Below are 12747 nucleotides of genomic sequence, written 5' to 3'. Positions count from 1 at the left end.
CCAACATGAGATGGAAGTGTCACAAGCCATGACTCAACTGGCTGTGCCACAACACTGACTTCCACCTCCTGGAAGGGTTTTATTTTTTTATATTCATTCATTCAGCAAAACTTTATTGAATGACTATTGCTTGTCAGGAAAAGTGGCTCCACTAACTACTGCTACAATGACCTGACTGCCTCTTTAAACTCTATTTGCCTGCCATCCTTACAACTTCTTGACAGCAAAGCATTAATGCTTTTTTAATTTTCTCATGGCTATTGGAAATTCAGAAGGAATTATGACTGTTCAAGTTAAATTTATCTCACTTATTTTGGAACCTTACCACAAATAAATAAAATCTCTATTAATTAAAACACAACCCAGCTAACTAGAAAGCAGAATTGATCGGGATTCTTTCATTGGAGGAGCAAGTGACAAGGTGGCAAGCCACAAAACAACAGAAATTGTCAAGCCAAAAAGGACCTCAAACACCATTTAGCTTCACCTGAAAAACCTTCATTTGATTTTTGAGAGAAATAAGGCTGAAAGGAAGAAAAAGATGTTATTAAGGTCACATAGCTACTTAGTGACAGAATTAGAATTGGGCTCACTAGTTCTAATTCTAAATCCGGAGCTTTTTCAAAGATCCACAAATGCCATTAAAATTTTACAAAGGATATCCTGGCACCACGGGATGCTTTGATCATCCTACATTATCTGCAGCATCATACAATAAATACTTATGTTCAAATAACAGCAATTACAAATAAGATTTTTCATCTATAAATGATAAAATTATGATAATTTAGATTAAAGGGTTAATCCTTAGTTGTTCCCCCACCCAGTTTTCTGGGCATTTAGGTACATAATAATTTTAGTATAAATAGAAAAAGAACTAGATAACATCTCTAGGCAGGGAAATTTAATCAAGCCATAAATATTCACAGAAAGATAAAAAGAATTGACTATGAGAGAAAAATTTTTACAGTGAAAAGAAAAGTGTATAGGTTGCATGAAGACTTGCATTCTAGCTCCAGCCCTTGCTTTAACTGCCATATGGATGTGTTATTAAAATTTCTGAGACCAAGGTACTTACCTTTAAATTGAACAATTTATGTATGTGTATATATCACTATTTAGTTTGAAATTGGATAAAAATTGAGAGCAATTCAGATAATAGAAATTATACATATGATTATTATCAAAAACCATGCGTGGATTTCAAAACTGTATGTGGTAAAATAAACTCATATTTTAAAAATATACATATATTTAAGTGTCCAGCATGGCAGCCTAGTGGCTAAAGTCCTCACTTTGCATGCACCGGGATCCCATATGGGTGTTGGTTCATGACCCAGTGGCCCTATTTCTTGTCTAGCTCCCTGCCTGTGGTCTGGGAAAGCAGGGAGGACAGCCCAAAGCCTTGGGACCCTGCACCCACATGGGAGACCCAGAGGAGGCTCCTGGCTCCTGGCTTTAGATCAGTTCAGCTCCTGCCATTGTGGTCACTTGGAGAATGAATCATTAGGTGGAAGATCTTCCTCTCTGTCTCTCTTCCTCTCTCTGTATATCTGACTTCCCAATAAAATAAACAAATCATATATATATATATATATATGAAAGGCAGAGTGATGAGTGTATGCACACACACACACACACACACACACACACACACACACACACACACACACAGTCTTCCATCTCTGTTCATTCCTCAAATGGTTGCAACACTTAGGTCCGGGTCAGGAATTCAATAAGTCCATCTTGGTCTTCCACATGGATGACAGGGACACAAGTACTTGGGCAATCTTCCGCTGCTTGCCTAGGTATGTTAGCAGGGAGTTGGATATAAGTGGAATAGATAGGAGTCTAACAGACATCCTGAAAGGGATGCTGGTGTCCCAGCTAGTAGGTTAACTAGCTGTTTCACAACTGTCACTCCTATGTTCATCATTTAATTCTGTTTTCCTATGAATTTTGGGGTTATTTTAATACATAAAATGTGCACAAATGCTTATATACCATACACACATATATAAACCTACACATGTATGTATATATACATAAACCTAAAGTTGGAGTTTTTACTTTTGACAAATATGATAAAGTATTTACTTGCAGTTGTTTGTACCCAAAACAACTAGTTATTGTTGTCACACAGTTATCTGAGTTAATTATACTATCCACTATGATAAATGACAGAATTGGAAAGATCAGACTGTCATAGCTGAAAGACAATTATTTTAGTTGAAAGGCAGGGGAAAATGCCAGACTGTGAATTCTTTATGTCAGAAGAAATTCCATTTACTTAGCAAGCTAATATCATGCTGTATCTGATATTTTGATAATTGAATTGGAAATAGTTGTAAGTTAGCATCTTTGTTGTCAATGCAAATACTATGTGGATATTTGTCACCATTAAGTGTCTTCATCAGTAACAAGAGAATGTCTAGTGCCTTCTGTATGCCAGATGGAAACCAGAAGTCTTATGAAGACTTAGTCAATCATAACTACTTGTCCATGGAAACATGGTTTATATTTGAGAGCAAACTGTTTTAAATATTAGTGGGTGGGTATACCACCACTTTGTGCCATGAGAATAGCAAAGTTTCTTTTGAACCAAATGAATAACTAATGTTCAAACCTGGTGCATCACCAGCTCTATTGCATCTTCACAATTTGGCAACATATGTTGTGATGTATGTAATCATTCTTAGGTAATGATCACAGCAGAGTTCCATATGCATTACCATTAAGGAAACCTACTCCCTAACAGTGCACTATTTGCTGCCCCCCATCTATTGTTGCATATTCCTCAATGAATGCAGATCTTTTTTTATTCCTCATTTCCAATTATATGAAAATTTTAATCTGATTCAGCCTCCATTCAATGTATTGTTCCATTTTAAAACAGCAGTCTACATTTGGTTTGTATTTTCTTATCTCTTACCAATATCAATGCCGTGCAGCTTCGATGTCACTACTCTCCTAAAAGTGGCTGCTTAAATAAAGTTTGACAGGGGAAGTGGTCTATTCTCATTCACATATTAGTTGACTTCTCTGTGGGATTTGAAACTCATGATCAGCATGTTCTTGAAATTTCCCTTTTTTGTTGTGCTCTTCCACGATCACTGCTCAATAAGTGACACTGGTTTTGTGTTCCCCATAGATGTCTAAAATGTGTTCTTTTATTTCTGCACTGAAATCACTTTCCAGGTTTTTCCAAATTTCCCGCATCACTCACAGAAGTTGAATTATCATACTAACCTGTGGAACTCAAGTTTTCATATATATCGTGAATGCTGGGTTTTGACATCTTGGTTTGAACTGGCTCCACTACATACCAACTGGTGACTTTTCGGATTTTTTTCAACTTTTCAAAGCCCTAGTTTTAAAAGCTTGTAAATCGAAATAAATGGGATAATTGCTTAGCAAAATTATCTGTGTTATATTAAACATCCAGTAAGTACAGGAGAAGATTTTCTTTCATTTTCTGCCTCCTGGGACCCAGATCCATCTTTCCAACTGTTTGCTGTGGATATCTCACACAGATATTCCAATATTTGTAAAATAAAACTCATTATATGCTCATGTAATTTTTCTTCCTAATATTAAAACCATACTCCCTCTACAGAACCCATTACAACAATGCTTTATGTTTGTCCTTATATGTTTCAAAATTTTGGAAACAGCTTAAGGTAAAGTGCTGAACAGTCAAAGTAAAAAAAAAAAAAAAAGGCAAACGCCTTGGGTACACATTTGTCACAGCAGTTAAGATGTGGGCTGCTAGGCCCACATACTTTTTCGGATTCCTGCATTTTATATTGGACCCACTGGATTTGGTCTTGACTTTGCTTATAATTCCAAGTTTCTGCTAATATGTTTACAGAGAGGCAGTGATACTTCAAGTAGTTGGGCTCCTGCCACTGTATAAGGGACTCAAATTTAGTTCATTGATTCAGGCTTTGTCCTGTTTCAGCTCTGACTGTACTAAAAATTTGGGGAACAAACCAATGGATGAAAGATCTTCTCTCAATATTTGTGTTTCTCTCACCATGTACATTGTGTGTATATGTGTCTATGCTTTTCAAGTAAAGAATGCTTAATAACTTTTTAAAAGATACAGTTCTTTACTCAGGTTGCAATGGATTATTCAAGCGAATAAAGATTTGGAGTGAAACTATATAATGGAATTAGTTCTTAATAAACACATATGCAGGGTGCTATGGGACCATGGTAAGTGCTTTCTATGAGGGGGTTTCAAGATATATATGGGAAAATGTCATCATCTTTAATTCCAGTTTCTATAAACTTTTAAAGCCATTTGCATATGAAGGTTGGGTGGGGACATTGCTATGATCTGAATGTGTCCTTGCAAAATCCCGTTGAGATCTAATCTGCAGTTTAATGGTATTAAGAGGCAAGGTGTTAGAGAGATGGTTAGATTTTAAAGGTTCTGGCTTCATAAATGGGATTAGTGGCATTCTAAAAGAGGCCTGAGTGAGCCTGTTGGCTCCTTTCCTTAGGTGAATATGCAGCGAAAAGGTAACATTAATGAAAAGCAAGCACTCAAGGTGCCTTGGGTTGACAATCTGGCCCCTAAAACTGTGAACAATACATTGGTTGTTTATAAATAACACAGCGTAAGGTATGCTGTCTTAGTAGCTCCCAAATGACTGAGGCAGATGTTAAGTTGTGTAACAGAAGACTTCCAAGAGGTAGTTTTGCTTCTTTTCCCTTCTTCCATATCACTTCCAGCTGTATCCCAAGTTCAGCATTACTCACCCTCAGTGAGATGAATTTTCTAGAGGAAAGCCTGTCACCCCCACTAGAATGTAAGCTCACTGAAGGAAGAGTTTTAATTTTCTTTGTTCTCCGTTGTGGCCACAATTAGAATGGCACATGAACTTGTAGACATTTAAAAATAGTTGCTTATATTTGTTACAATTTATTTATGCAAAATTAATTCATCATAGTATTTATAGTAAACTTTTTCATTTGAAGTACATGCATTATACACTTCCTTCTACACTCACACCAAAAGAAACAGAACAAAATCAAGAAGCAGATGTTACTGTTTATTTCTTTATCTGTTTGCCAAAGGGGGCAATTCTTTTAGAGCTTTCCTGTTCTTTAAATGGAACACTCAACACCACACTTTCACAATTCTTGCAGACAGTTAAGACCCCAAGACTTAACCTGATCTAATCTTTTGCTTTTAAAGCTACATTTTTCTGTTGTAGAATTAATAAAGACCTTGCTGGATTCTCCCAAGGGGAACTTTTAGTAGAATGTCTTTGCTATCTATCTATCTATCTATCTATCTATCATCCATCCATCCATCCATCCACATACACACACCTCTGTAGAAAATTGAACTGCCATGAAAATAATTTTCTTCCACTACAAATGTATTTAATACTTTTAAGAAAATATAACAGACACATGTCTATTAACTTGACATGGTAATGAAATACTCATTATGAATACTTGTTAAGTAACTTTGTATTCAAAAAATTTGGTAAGAACTTATTTTTCTTACTAAAATCAGATATCTCTGCTTTAAAAAAATAGAATTTAGGATGTAAAAGGATATATAAGTATAAGGTAAGGGAAACCAAAAAGGTAGATACAGAAAGTTCTCTAAAATTTAATCATGGTTTTCTATACTCATATATCAAGGAAATCATTTTAAAAATTCCATAACATATCTGCTTGGATTCAGATTTGGATTGCCAAATAAATCTTCTCTATATTAAAGGCAGATTTCATTCATGGTTAAAGTTTCTTAATAAAACAAAAATTTATGTTTGTCTATGTTTACCATTTGAAAACAGAATAGTCATTTTAAAAGTATGCTCAAAATAACAACATGGAGGCCAGCTTGTGGCAGATCAGGTTAAGCCGCTGCCACTTAATGATGCCAGTAGCAGTTCAAGTCCCAGCTGATCCACTTCCCATTCATCTTCCTGCTAATGCACCTGACAAGGCAGAAGAGGATGGCCTAAGTTCTTTAGTCCCTGAACCCACTGAGAGACCCATTTCAATCTCCTGGCCTCCATCTGGCCTCATCCATCACTGTTGCAGCCTTTGGAAACTTAACCAACAGACGGAATATATCTTTCCTCTCTGTCCTGTCCTGTCCTGTCCTCTCTTTCCTCTCCTTCTTTCCTTTTCTCCTGAAACACTGCCTTTCAACCAAACAAATCTTTAAAAAATATCACAGCCAAAGTTATCTAAGTTATTATTAGTATATTCTTATTTTACAATGTGGTTCCGCAGATTTTGGGGTTTCCTCTCTCCCTTTCCAATTCCTTGCTCCTGATTTCCCTCCTATTATTACAGTAGTATAGTCCTTCCAAGATAGTGACATGTCCATAATTCGGCTAATTAAGTGTAGCCTTACATTGTTGGTATGGACAATGGCAGAAAGTCTAGCATCCTATTGACAAGACATATTTAACAATTTCTTTCTGATTTTATCTTTGGTTTGGAAGTAGAGATGCATACTACATTGCATCTTCACAACTGGTAATGATAGTTTCTATTACACAGTTACTACACTTCCCCTTAAATGAAAAGCCATAAATCAAAATCAACAACAGGAACGGTATTGAAAAATTTACAACAACATGAAGTTAAACAATTTGCTACTGAATGACCAATATGTCACTGATGAAATGAAAAAAGAATACCAAAAACCTTCCTGAGAAAAGCAATGTTTGAGTAAATTTTCTAGGGCTAGCTCAGTGTTGGAAAATCCTTCTAGCTTCTTTTCACCATGGAAATATTTTATTTTCAAACACAAATGAGAGCTTTGCTGGATATATTATTCTGGGCTGACAGTTTTTTCTGTTTTAGGATTTGGAAAATGTCACTTCATTCTTTTCTTGCTTGAAGGGTTTCTTCTGAGAAGTCAGTAGTAAGTCTGACCCTTTTTACATGCTTGTTTCAGTATCTTTTTTCCCATCTTATTCATTTTCAGTTTTATGGTACAATTCCATAGGTTCTTGGATTTCCCCTACCTTCTCCCTAACTTCCCTCCTCCCAATTTATCTCCCCCATATTATTACCATAGTATTTCCTAAATAGTCCTGTAAGTCTATCCTTCTGTTATTGAAGGGTGTCATGACATTGTTGGTACAGACCATGGCAGAAAGGCTTCAGTACTGATGTTCAGTTGAGAGAAGCTTGACAACAATTTGTGTGAGGATGTTTTTGAATCAAGTTGCTTGGGCTTCTCCTCATGTTCCTAATGTTTGGGAAGTTCTGTTTTATATTTTCATCGAATGCTTACTGTATGCTTGCCTCTCTTTCCATGTCTTCAGGAATTCCTACAGTTCTCATATTCAATTTTCTAATTGTATGCTTCAGTTCTTGGATCGCTTTCTTAGTTTTATTGAGATTTTCTTCCATATGTCTGATTAATTGCATGTCTTTGAAAGGGTTACCTTCCAGTTCTGATAATCTTTCTATGCCTCATTCAATTCTATTGGAGAATCTTCCTGTTCCCTTTTTATTTTGCTGTTGTATTCTTTAGTTCAAGTATTTCAGTTTGGATCTGTTTTGTAGTTTGTATATTCTGATATAGTCCTTAAATTCCTTGACTTTCTCCCTTTGTTTTTATAATCTTATGTTTTATAATCTTATAATCTTATGTTTCTGCTTGTCTGGAAGATCCTCAATATCTGCATCTTGTAGCTCTAAGATTGACATGGTCTTTGGATCATTTTTGAGGGAAACATTGGTTTCCTTGTTATACTGCTTATTTATTTATTTATTTATTTATTTATTTATTTATTGTTTCCCTTCCCCAGGACCTTTCAGATCTGTGGGGTTTCTTTTCAATTTGTCTTTGTGTTTGTAGCTTCTGATTTCGTGGGTAGCTAGGTTTGCCCTCAGTCTCTTCAGTCAGTGCTGCCCTGACTATTTTCTTTAGTCTCTTGGATGGTGTTCCTCTCTGTCTAGTCCTCCCTGCAGTCTGTGGAACAAATGGGTCTGGGTCTGTGGATTTATTACTGATGTCTCTGCTAACACTGCTGTTCTGCCTGGAAAGTTAGGTATGCCAGTAGTTTCCCAGCTATAGTATTACCAGTAGCTGCTCATGCGTGCTACCAGGTGGTACCTGCTGCAGATGTGCGCACCTCTGCAGATCTTCACGTATCTGGTATTGGATCTTGTCTGCTGGGTTAATGCTCGCCCAGGTGAATGAGTCTGAGCTTTCCTTGTGTTGCACTCTGGGATTCATGCAGCTGATCCTGACTCAGTCTCCAACCCACCCCCTCCCCAAGGGAGCCAGCATTTTCCTCTTGGTATTAGCCCTCTGGTTGTGGGATGGGTACTGTCTTCCCTGAGTCCCACACTCATCCAGATCATTCTCCAGCAGCTTACTGCCCTTGGGGGCCTCCCCAGCACAATGTCTTCCCCAGTCTGGTGTGCGATCAATCAGGTGGGCCTGTGAGCTTTTACTGAGCCCTGCTTCCCCTGCTGGGTGGATGGCTACAACCTCATGCATGCATGCATTTTCAACAGCTGTTCTTTGTGCAACTCTGCCTCTCTCTGGTGGCCTCCAGGGAGCTTCAGCCACCGGATCTGGCAATTTCCTTTTTCCAGCTCTGAGCAACACCTGACTTTGTCTCGTGGCTTTCTTTGCATTCTTGGCTACACTTTCCTACCCTGATCATCCAGCACTATTCCTTTCAAAAAGTTAACTAAGTTAACTAGAGATTATCACAATGATCTCCAAAGTACTGTTCATAATTATCTAAACAACGGACTATTACAGATATATTTTTAGCTTCAATATGTAAAATTCATTTTAAGGCTACAAAATTATCTTCCATGTCAACTTAATATATTCCACATATATCATTTGGTGTAGGCTGGAAACTTGATTTCTGTTCATCTGTAGTACATAGGATTTATTGGTCATAGATTAATTCTACGAAGTCTTTTCCTGTCTTGAAAAGAATCTTTAAATCTGTGGCTGAAGATAGATTTTGCTAACCCTGGTGCTGTTAAAGGATTAAAGCATGAGATATTGCTGGATCTAAACTGTGTATGTACTTTCTGAGCTTTTTTCTCTCTAGTCATTATTGAAGGAAAAAATTATGCCTCTAAACCTAATTTTTTTTCATTGCAAATGTTCCAAGGAAAAAACTATGCATAAATGTTATGTAGATTTTAGTAGTGCTATATAATAAAAACATAACTACCATTGGAGAACTTACATTTATGGGTTAATATTTAAAGGATATTATTCCATAGATATTTAAATCACTGCCATCACCTTTAATGGATATTTCTTCCAAATGTTTTTTTATTTTCCCAAGATAGACACTATCTCTAGAAGTGTGGTAACAAGCATTAGTCATATAGATTTCATTTCTTTTTCCGGGTCTTGCCAATATCTCCTCTACCAACGAACCTGGCTTTTCTTTCATAAAAATAGCCCTGTAGACTGCATTTAATTGTCACATTGGCTTAAAGCCATCAAGGCCAGTTATCCTCAGAATAAGCTATAGGCATCTGTCAGAATATGCTAAAAATGAAAGAAATGGTTGCTGCACACTTTGCTGGGCAGGCCCTAGTCTTCCACACAGTTCTGATTTGTCTTTTTGAGCTGAGCTGTTCAAGATAATCTCAAACTCAAGTTCTAATATTAAAAATCGTAGCAAAATCTTTAAGATTCGTTTTGGATAAACTGATCTTGGTTAATTCTCATCATCATCATTCTGAAAAAAAAAATGCCATTGCTAAATAGGCCACACCGAATTAGTGGACCAAAAATAACAGAAACAGAGTATAAGTAAACTCTGAATTTGAAATTGGAATTGAGGGCAGCAAAGAAAACAGAGAAACACAAAATTGGCTATAATCCTACTTAAAAGTGAATCTGGATGGAAAATCTGAGATGCTAAGTGTTACTGTTCCAGTCTTCAGCAATCAGAGGGTGAAGTTTGACTTCTTGCAACAAGCACCACTTCATTTCATTGGTGTTAAAGACAGTTCTGTAGACTTGCATACAGATTATATAGACAGAAAAGAGAAATAAATGCAGAAAGCAATTTGGATACTGAAAAGATAGAAAAAGGAACAAAAATATAGTACTAATGGGATGAAGATAAGAGTAAGGCAATGCAGAACGGAAAGGGTGCATATCCAGGGGAAGGTATGGTGGCACTGTGCATTAAGAGTTCATCTGCACTGACAACAGCATTCCATATTGTAGTGTGAGTAGGAGTCCAGGCTAGCTCTGCTTTCCATCTAGCACCCTGGTAATGCACCTAAGAAGGCAGCGAGGGATGGTCCATGTGTCTGGGACCTGGAAGCCTATGTGGGAGACCTGTACACAGTTCCTGACTCCTTGTTTTGCAGCCATTGTGACTACCTGGCATGTTAATTAGGAGATGGAATATTGATAGTACTGTTTTATCACTACCTCCCCCATGCCTACATCATCTTCTCTCCTCTGTCACTATGTTTTTAAATAAATCTTATTTTAGAAACAGGGTGCAAATCACACATAAGGTAGCATCCTTATGGAGTGAGTCCTATAAACCCACTTTTCAGATCAGGAAACAAAGTCTCATAAATGTTCAGTTATTTTTTAAGTTCACACAGTTAATCAGCAGTAGATCTGAATCTCAAACCCAGATATATTGGCTCCTACCATCAAATTCCTAATTGCTCATACAACTTTTATTAGAAAAATACAAAAGTGTGACAGCAAAGACAAATAATAATTTTGGTATTGAGGATAATATTTCAGGGAAGGAGAAGATATTTTGGGGAACAATCAAGTAATACAAGGATTTGTACACTCCAACAGATCCAAAGCTAGTCCCAGGATAAGCAAAAAGAGAATATGGCAGCTTTACAACAGGAATTTCAGCAAGGCATTTTGGCTTATGGCTTGTAGTTTCAGAATGACAGGTTTTCAGTGCCAGAATGATTATCTTTCCATTAGCACTTGGTCACAGAGCAGCCAACCTGGTTAAGAGGGCTTTTAAATGGCAATGACGGGAGAAAGGAGAGGAAATAGTGCCTAATACCAGTTTATGGACAACCTGCCTTAGGTGTGCTATGCTCTTCCCAGTCTGTCCTTGCCCCTACTTTCCACCTGCCACCTCTTCACGAGTTTAGAGTAAAACGTGATTAGGGCACTTTCTCAGAGAAATTGCATCTTTCCCTCTTCTGCCAATTTCAACAGACCCTTGTCTACCACTACGCACAATTCAATTACTACCTCCAACTGTTCCTACTTTGGAATTATTTCAATATAACATCATATTCTTTGTTTCATTTGTCTCGCCCAGGCTATAATGGTAGTAATGATTAGTGGTTGAGTTTGAATATTCTGAATCTGTAACTTAGGTTCAAATTGTGATTTGGTGGGCACGCAGGCATTGTAGCACAGCAAATTAAGCTGCTGCTTGGGCAGCACTAAAATCAGGGTGCCCGGGATTAAGTCTCACATTTGCTTCCAATCACCTTCCTGCTAATGCACCTAGGAGACCAACATTGCTGAAGCATTTGCTTGGGTTCCTGTGTTCACACAGGAGACTAAGATTTAGTCCCCGAGTTCTGGCTTTGGTTGGCCTACCCCTTTATATTGTAGCCATTAGAGGAGTACACCAACAGATGGAATGTCTTTTTGTCTCTCTGTATCAGTATGCCTTTCAAATATATAAATACTTATTTGGAAAAAAAGGGAAACATGATTAAATCTGGCTGTCAGGAATTGTTTAAAAGTTTTTGGAAAAATAGAATTAAAACAAGTTTTATTATTTTTGAAAAAGTGAATTGGATCTACTCTCTTTTACATTTGGGATTTTAGAAAATTTCTTAAATTCTTATAATTTCCCTACATTTCAATTTTGGATGTTAACACTAATAATACCTATAAGTACAAGTTGAACAGTTAAAACAGTTGATTCATAAAGGCTTAGAACAGTCCTTTGATATACAATAATTAAATGTACTTAGCTATCATTACTGTTACTAATAATAAAGCATAAGTTTCTGGAACACAGGGATTCTTGGTCATCACAGAAGCCATAGTATTCCAGGAATAATCCACAGATGTCTGCTGAGGGCCAGTGTCTCACCTAGCAAATGAGGTGCCTATATTCTGTATCAGCGTTCAATTCCTAGCTCTAGTTCCTGACTTCAGATGTTGAGTAACGCAGACTCAGGAAGGCAGTAGTGATGGTTTATGTAATTGGGTTCTGTCATCTACATGAGAGAACTGGATTGCATTCATGTCTCCCACTTTGACCTGGCTCAGTCTTGATCACAGAAGACATTTGGAGAGTCCACTGGTAGATAGGGTGTCTATTTATCTGACATGGAGAGAAACATGCTTGTTTGATGCCCCACCATATAGGGCATGCTTAATGATGTATACATTTTGGAAGGATATGTGAATACTGGAAAGTTTGAGAAATTAAGCTCATGTGGCCTTGGCAAGCCTATGCTGGGTTTTTTAACTGAACTTACATAAACTATGTTTTCTATGTGTCCAACTCTGAGCATAGATTTTACATATTTTCCTATTCAGTTTTGTAAGCAGTCTTACAATCCAGGGTCTGAGATTCTGTCCACATGACAGTGAAATTGAAGACCATCAGAGTTAAGTAATTTGTTTAAGTTCACAGGAGTGTGAGTAGTTTAGTCCAGGGACATTGGAACCCATATGCTTATATGGATTGCCAAGTGTCTTTGACTTCAGTGATGTGTCTATGTTACCTAGTTTCATAAGAT

The 12747-nt window shown here is 37.1% G+C and overlaps 1 protein-coding gene across 3 annotated transcripts in view; it reads right to left on the bottom strand.

Annotated features, from left to right (window-relative positions):
* TENM1 (teneurin transmembrane protein 1) overlaps positions 1-12747 on the bottom strand; it is a 531802-nt gene that overhangs the window by 320568 nt on the left and 198487 nt on the right. The window lies entirely within an intron of this gene.

Source organism: Ochotona curzoniae, unplaced genomic scaffold (genome assembly GCF_017591425.1).
Source record: "Ochotona curzoniae isolate NIBS_2020 unplaced genomic scaffold, NIBS_Ocur_1.0 scaffold_1852, whole genome shotgun sequence".
NCBI lineage: Eukaryota > Metazoa > Chordata > Mammalia > Lagomorpha > Ochotonidae > Ochotona > Ochotona curzoniae.
This window is presented reverse-complemented; position numbering and strand designations above follow the sequence as displayed.